The sequence below is a fragment of the Quercus lobata genome, chromosome 10 (assembly GCF_001633185.2).
Source record: "Quercus lobata isolate SW786 chromosome 10, ValleyOak3.0 Primary Assembly, whole genome shotgun sequence".
Classification (NCBI taxonomy): Eukaryota; Viridiplantae; Streptophyta; class Magnoliopsida; order Fagales; family Fagaceae; genus Quercus; species Quercus lobata.
The window spans coordinates 10,944,107-10,952,596 of NC_044913.1; positions in this window are offsets into that span (position 1 = coordinate 10,944,107).

An 8,490-nucleotide genomic window follows, 5' to 3' on the forward strand; every position below is an offset into this window, starting at 1 on the left:
ATAAACATTGAAAACATAATTAGTTACCTGTTGCTTAGGAGAGATCCAAGTTAGAAAAAGCTCTCTTGGTATTCTAACATAAACAACGACCTTCTTTTAGGCTTTTCATCAGCTTTGATACAAAACTCCTTATAACCAAAAATGTTTCTAATAAGTTGAGCATTCATCATGATGAAGAAAATTTTCAAAAAAGAAGGGTATTCCATTAATATTTTCTTTCTAGCTTAACTTCTTTTCTAGAACTCACTAATTGCAATGGTAAAAATAGGTGCTGCACTTAAATTTATATAGGCCGGAAGGTATGTTTTTATATGCTTCCTATGCAACATCTAAGTTGTAAAATGTTATTCATGAAGACATTATATGCTAAAAAATTCAAAGCCAACAACTAATAATTTTATCATTCCTATTAATTCTCCATATTTGCAAAGATATTGTAAGATCACCTACCTAAATTAGCTAAAACTCATAACCTTGCATGGATTATTTTTCAATTGCACACCAATTTTTCCTTTTTAAGCTTACGCAAGAGTCAAGTAATTATGCTTATAAGGTAAGGAAGAAAATTGGAGTGATGTTCAATACTCGTGCATGTATTCATTAAAAAGGTGTGAGCTTCATTGGAGTGCATGTATTCAAAAAAAAAATTCCAAATTAATTAGAATTTGAAATATATGGATCCAGTTTATTATAATTATTTATTACCATCATGTCAAAATATCAATTGATTTATATTTTACGTAGGTGAGATTTAATCATCCATCCATTATTCAGACAAATTTATCAATTAAACTAATTTGAACCCATTTATATATTTAATTAAAATTTAACAAGTTAAGTACCTTGTAACTCAACTAGTATCACTTAGGTTTCGTAGCGATGAAATCTATGGAATCTAACTGAAATGCAGGGCTAGAAACCATGTGTATATAATTAAGTCCTATTTCCACTGAACCATAGCCATGAATGTGATTAGGGTTATCAACCAAAGAGATTTTCTTGTAGAATTGAAGTAGCTGTAAAAAGGAAAACAAGTCAAACAAATGAATCAAGCCAAGGAAAATTAACCTCAAGAACTCAGACAACTCAATTTGCATACCAAGTTTTAAATTGTGGATTTGTAAAAAGATATTGGAGTTCTATAACCCGAAAAACATACTCTGATCAGTAAAAGCTGTTAAGGGCTCGAGAGGTTTATTTAGTCAAATAAGAGAACAATCGAATTGGTTGCTTTTATGACAAGTAATCATTATTTTTAGACATATTTCTTCCAGAGTATTTTTTGTTTCCTTTGATTGCCCTCTCATTGGCATCCTAAAGAAGAAAGCTACTCTAATAGTCAAGATAACAACAAAATTCAGAGGAGTTGCTATGTTTGTTTAGCTTCTAGAAAAAAAGAAACTTCTTTGTTCAAGGATTGAATAATAAAATGAAATTAAATCAAGACATTACCATATTAATTTCCTTCTATTTGCCTTAGCAATGAAACAAAGCAAGAAGATGATTTATATGCAAGTCTAAATTGTGAGCCTCACATTGGTTCTTACCATCATCAGACAATGCTGGTGTTGCAGAAGTAAATGCATTTGAAATGATATCTCCAGGGTTGAACAATCCATTCTTATTGCACCTAAAACACAAATATTTAAACTCAAGTTGAGGATTCCCTTCTGACATACTACTTTTACATAATACATTAGATATGTTAATATTAAGTTTATAACTGTCCACACCTAAATGTATCATTTTACCCATAACAAGTTTCTTTAGCAACTTGTAGGTATCTGCAGTTACAATCTAGAAAAAATGGCAAGGAAGTAACATTGAGTATATTATAGGAACTGGAAGAGTAAATGTAACAGGCTAAACAGTGGGGAAAAATAAAAAGTTCAGTTAATTCAACAGCTTGCCAAATCTAACACGGCAATGTTGCAGTAAGTCAAGTGTTCCCAGATTACATCCTAATCAACCAAAACATTTTGACCTGGATAATGCAGAGCAACCATGCATATAGCTAGACCCATATATTATTTTGTGTATCCAGTCTACAGGAATTTATCAGTTAGATAAACATAAAATAGAAAGCACAAGAAAACAAAGAGTAGCACATAAATAAATACCCCTAGACTTGTCTCTATCCCTTGCTAATATTAGAGCTATAGCATCTGATAAGTATGGCATGGCATAATTTGCAATACAGGAGTTGTCATCAACTCCAACACCCACTTCTCATACTCTACTCCAAGTCACTAGTAATAGTAAAATCTTTCATGGACAAAAGGAAGCCATCTATTACCCCTAATACCAAACAAAGATTAATTTCCTTTTTCTCTCAAAAAGAGAGTCTAATACAAGGGGAGTAATTCATTCATATACACCAGTGATCTTTTCCTCAGTAGAAACATTAAGGTTGCCATTGATGTAATGGAATACTAAATGTTTCCACTGAAGAGAAGACCTGTGGTATGAAAAGGAAGATCACTGCCCAATCAAGAGATTGAGAGGATGTTCAAGGACGCATAGAGATACAAGGCTAAAGATGATTGTCAAGAGCGTTGTAACTCAATTTATAGGCACCTTTAACAACAACATATCCTTATATGCACCTTTTTATTATTATTACTATTATTATTAAAGATCAAACAACACAAAATCCATACCATTTACTCAATTCAACCAAATCATTTTAGACTAAACTTAACTCAGGCATGCTCAAAACAGCCAAGTGTCTATTTGGGAAAAAAGGACCAAGTTGACCAAATAGACCAAACTGGACCAAATGGACCGAGTTGAACTAAATGGTCTGAATTGGACCAATGTGGACTGGATGCACCAAAGTGGACCTAATGGACCAAAAGGCCGAATTGGACCAAACGGACTAAAGCGGACCTAAGGGACCGAAGTGGATCAACATGGACCAAAACGACCGAATGACCAAAGTGGACTGAATGGACAGACATAGACCGAAGTGGACCAAAGTTGGCTGAATGGACCGAAGTGATCAGAATTAGAACGAAATGGACCGAAATGGACCAAATGGACTGAATTGAACCAAATTGGACTGAAGGGACTGAAATGGACAAGAAGGACCAAAGTGAACTGGATGGATTAAATTGGACCGAAGTGGACCTAATTGGACCGAAAGGGACCAAATTGGACCGAAGTGGGTGTTTACTATCTCTATCTCTTTAAATTGATGAAAATAACAAATGGTTCTTGAAGTAGGAACAGAACTGAACCCATCAACCTATCCTTAAATACTACATTAGCATATGGATATAAACACAATGGTGAAAAATAAGATTTTTTTTTTTTTTTTCAAGTGAGTATAAACTAAAAATAAATAAATAAATAAATAGTGTCTCCGTCCAAAATGTTTGTATTTCTCGTATTTTCTATTATAAGTTACATTTAGGTTTAAGAATATGTAAGGTCTTCGTAATAAAAAGTGACGATCCTATTATGATTGGTAAGTTACAAATCATTAATTCCTACTAGGATCTTTCTGACTTTCTTTTTTTTCTTTTTGAACTCCATTGTCCACATCAACCATACAATCAACTATTGATTCCTCTTGGTCTTTCCAATGAAAACATTTATGGTTCAATCCAAGGACGGAGCCAGGACTTGGAATTAGGGGGGGCAGCTGTACTGCTCGATGTGTGTGGCAGCTCCAGCCTTTGACTCTATTGTTTTACCACTAAGGATTTTTGTTTAAAAATTTTTAAAGGGTCATGTTTTTTTGTTTTGGATAAAATATGTTAATTGGACTTTTTTTTTTAGCTTTATTATTGGTAATTTTTGTTGTTGGGCTCATTTTTTTGGGCTTGTATATTTTGTTTTAGATTTAATCTATTAATTTTTATAGCCTTTAAAAGGTGAAAAATGCTAAAACTACAAAAATTTTATAAATTTCTAATATGGTGAGTGGTTATTGGTAAGAAAAAAGTGTGTGAAAATGTGGTTATTTCTAAAGTGTGTGAACCAATAAAAATTTGCTACTTCAATATTTTGAAAAAATGTTGTAAAAAATTTATAACTTTTTTTTTTTTGAAAGACAAAAAAAAAAAAAAAAAAAAAAAAAAAAAAAAAATTATAACTATAACATTACTTATAAAAGAATTGATGGCATTGTTAAGGGGGGCAAAGTGTAACTTTATTAAACAAAATTGCTAAAATTAGTACCTATTAATATACTAATAATTTAAAATATATATATATATATATATATATATATATATATATATATATATATATATATATATATATATATATATATATATCCCCCTAGTCCATATATAGCTCCGTTCATGGTTCAATCCCTCCTTCTTGTGGTAACTATACGGGGAGAGGGGAATGCAGGTTTGCATTTTGAACATTATGAGCTTTTCTCTTTTCCCAGCAGGCTGCAAGATGCAAGTTTTGCATTCATTTCAAACTAAAATTAAAGTAAAGAATGTAGCTTTTTCCAATGGGAGCGATAAGGTTAAAGATGATGAAGCTATTCCCTATTCGTCTTTGAGAATTGTCCAATATATATATACCCTTCATCTTATTTGCAAAATTGGCATTCTCTATTAAGCATTCTTGAGCCTACATATATTCTATTATTATGCATTTATGCTCATAAGAACACACAATCAAACACAGCTAATTTGTGAAGGGCCTTGTAGCTGAATTGACGCCTTCTTATCAGGGGCGGTTTAATGTATTTGGAGGCTTAAGGTGAAAACTAAAATTGAGGTCTTATATATATATATATATATATATATATATAAGACCTCAATTTCAATTTTCGCCCTAGGCCTCCAAATAAAATATATATTTAAATAAAATATATTTAATATATATTTAAATATGGCTTTTTAAAAAATAAAATATTATTTAAATTATATTATATTGTTTTAAATGCAAAATTATTATTAATTAACATGAACCAAGTAAAATTTCTTTTTTACAATGTATATAGACACAAAAAATTTGAAAAAACTTTTCATACCTGTTGATGTGGTAGATTGATAGTGGTAAGTAAAAGAGTGATATTAGTAGTGGACCTATGTGAGAATTAGTAAAAGGTTACTAACTCAACTATTGTGAAAAATGTTGTGAAATTTTTGTGTGTATTGCTCTCTTTTTTATTTTTTGAAAAGTGTTACATTCATAATATTTTTCACAACAAATCTTAAGTGTTAAGTTGTTAAGGTTCTAATTTGAACCCCCAACTGAAATTATTTTTTTGCCATCATTTTCAGCCCGTAATAACTTGCTACTTAAGATTTATTGTAAAAATGTTATGAAAAATATTGTAGACGTATTTCTCCCTCTCTCTTTTTTCTTGTTTTTCATTTGATAAAAAACTATTATTTTATTTGTTGGCTAATATTTGGGCTTATATACCACTGTAAGTTTCTTTAAAAAAACATTCTCCCCTCTCCCCGTGTGTGTATTAAAAAAACTTAGTATTCTCAACAAAAAAAAAGAAAAATTAATTAAAGAAATAGTCATATTGGTTAAAATTTGGGGGCCTTTTTTCTACTTAAAGCCTTAGGCGACCACATCAATTGCATATATAATAGAGCCGGCACTACTCCTCATGCATAAAGTGCTTAGGGGTTTAAGGGGAAAAATGTTTGAGTTACGGGAATAGCAGCATGTTATAATTATCTCTCAAAAAAAAAATAAGAAGCTAATTTAATGGAATATTATATGATACCATGGAGCTCTAAGTCCAATTTTATTAAGACCTAGATGAATAGAGCCGAATCAAGTCACATACTCATCAAACCCAATTTGAGAATAAAGGAGAGGTTCGAAAGAGTATGTAAGCAATTTAAGTCCCATTGACAAGATGGAAAGAAAATTTCTAAAAGAGTATCATTTATTCATTTTACTCATATTGGCTCCAGATAGTTAGAAATTTCAAAAATAAGATTGGCTTGACTAATCACTATTCATTTTGAAGGAACCTTATAATTTCTGATATTGGTTCATATCCAAACTATTATGTGAGAGAATAATTCTTAATATATGGACATCGATTTTTTTTTTTTGGGTCTAAAATAAATGGACCTTGATTAGATCTTATCTTTTATCAATTGCCATCATGCTCTTTCAAAAAAAAGAAAAATGAATTGCCATCGTGCATTCATGCCTCACAATTTAAACAAGATGATGAAAGATGCAGAGTGCAGACAGAGTAAAATACAAGAAATCTTTATTATTATTATTATTATTTAATTTGAAGAAATTTTATTGAAAAAGAAACATTGTCATTATTTTATTAATGAAACTATTTTCTATCTAAGCATCTTGGATTACTCCTTTAATTAATAGCTTTCTTCCTGTTGCTTTTGCTCACAGTACATGCTACGTCCTGCAGCCACATTCAAGAAAGGCACGAAATTCAGTTCGCTAAAGGAAAAAAATAATTTAAACAAATTTAAAGTAAAAGAACTAACATTTTACTAGAAAAATTCAAAATTATTCATAATAGAAATTAACATTGAAAACTTGATTGGTTACCTGTTGCTTAGGAGAGATCCAAGTTAAAAAAAGCTCTCTTGGTACTCTAACATAAACAACGACCTTCTTTTAGGCTTTTCATCAGCTTTGATACAGAACTCCTTATAGCCAAAAATGTTACTAATAAGTTGAGCATTCATCATGAAGAAGAAATTTTTCAAAACAGAAGGGTATTCCATGATTTTCACTTTCTAGTTTAACTCCTTTTTCTAGAACTCCCTAGTGCAATGATCAAATAGGTGCCGCACTCAAATTTATATAGGCCCGAAGGTATGTTTTCATATGCTTCCTATGCAGCACCTAAGTTGTAAAATGTTATTCGTTAGGACATGATATGCTCAAAAATTCAAGCCCAACAACCAATAACTTTATTGTTCCTATTAATTCTCCATATTTGCAAAGATATTGTAAGATCACCTACCTAAATTAGCTAAAACTCATAACCTTGCATAGATTATTTTTCAATTGCACACCAATTTTTCCTTCTTAAGCTTACACAAGAGACAAGTAATTATGCTTATAAGGTAAGGAAGACAACTGGAGTAATGTTCAATACTCATGCATGTATTCAATAAAAATGCGTGAGGTTCATTGGAGTGCATGTATCCACACACACAAAAAAATCTATTCCAAGTTAATTAGAATTTGAAATATATTATTTCGTGTATCCAGTCTACAGGAATTTATTCAGTTAGATAAACATTGTTAGAATTATGGTTAAGTACGTGATTAAACTCACCATTTCCTAATAGCTTAGGCCCTGTTTGGATTTTTTTTCCATCACTCATCACTCCTCACTCAATTTTCGTCACTCATCACTTAAAATACCCCAATTTTCTATACCCACCCGCTTGGCACACTTCACTCACCTTCTCATCACTCAATTTTTCTACTTTTTTGTGGGACCCATTCCTGTAAAGTGGTCAGACCCTTCTGCTAACAAAATCAGCTTCAACCACAAAACAAAAATAGTAACAACAACAACAGCAACAATAACAATAACAGCAACAACAACACCCATCTCTCCCAAAACACAAACCTGAACCCATAAAAATTTCAGAAGCTCCCTCGCCTCATTAGGACCGTCACTAGTGAACAACACCCATCTCTCCGACGTATACAGCGACGCGATGGTGTGGGTTTTTTTTTTGAAATCGGCTGGGTTTTTTTGTGTGGATGCACATGTTTGTGGGTTTGTGTTTGTGTGTTAGTGTGTTAGAGAAAAGATCGTGAGAAGTGAAGAAAGAAATAAATAAATAAAATAAGAAGAAGAAGAAGAGAACCCAAAAACCCAGTGAAAAGGAATGGAAAAAAAAAATGCAACCAAACCCAGAAACCCAATGTGAAAAAAAAAAAATAAAGGAAGATGAAGAAGACCATACTAGTAGCATGAAAGGGAAAAGAAAAATGGAAGAAGAAGAAGACCCGTGTGAAAGGAAAAATAAAATAAAATAAAAAGAAGAAGAAGAAGACCACCTCACTAAACCTAGTGAGAAAAAAAAGGGGGGGGGGTCAAAAGTTGCGGCTGACCTAACTAGTGGGTCCCTCAGTGTATGTTTAATTATGAAATTGCCATTGAAAACAGAGTTATGGAAATTGAAAATACCTAAAATGTGTTTTCCGTTTCCATAACTCATCACTCAAAAATCAGAGAATTGAGTGATGGAAACAATAACTGGATATAAAATCCAAACAAGCCTCTCAGTCATGGGTCCCATCATTTTTGAGTTATGGGTGATGGAAACAGAGTTATGAATTATGGAAACATGAAATCCAAACACCCCCTTAAGCTTTTGGGACAATCGGTAATGTAACAAACATTAAATAGAAAGCACAAGAAAGAAAAAGTTGCTCATAAATAAAGATTAATAGTAAAAATATTTCACGAACCAAAGGAAGCCATCCAGTACCTCTAATTCCAAACAAAGATTAATTTCCTTTTTCTCTCAAAGAGAGTCTAATACAAGG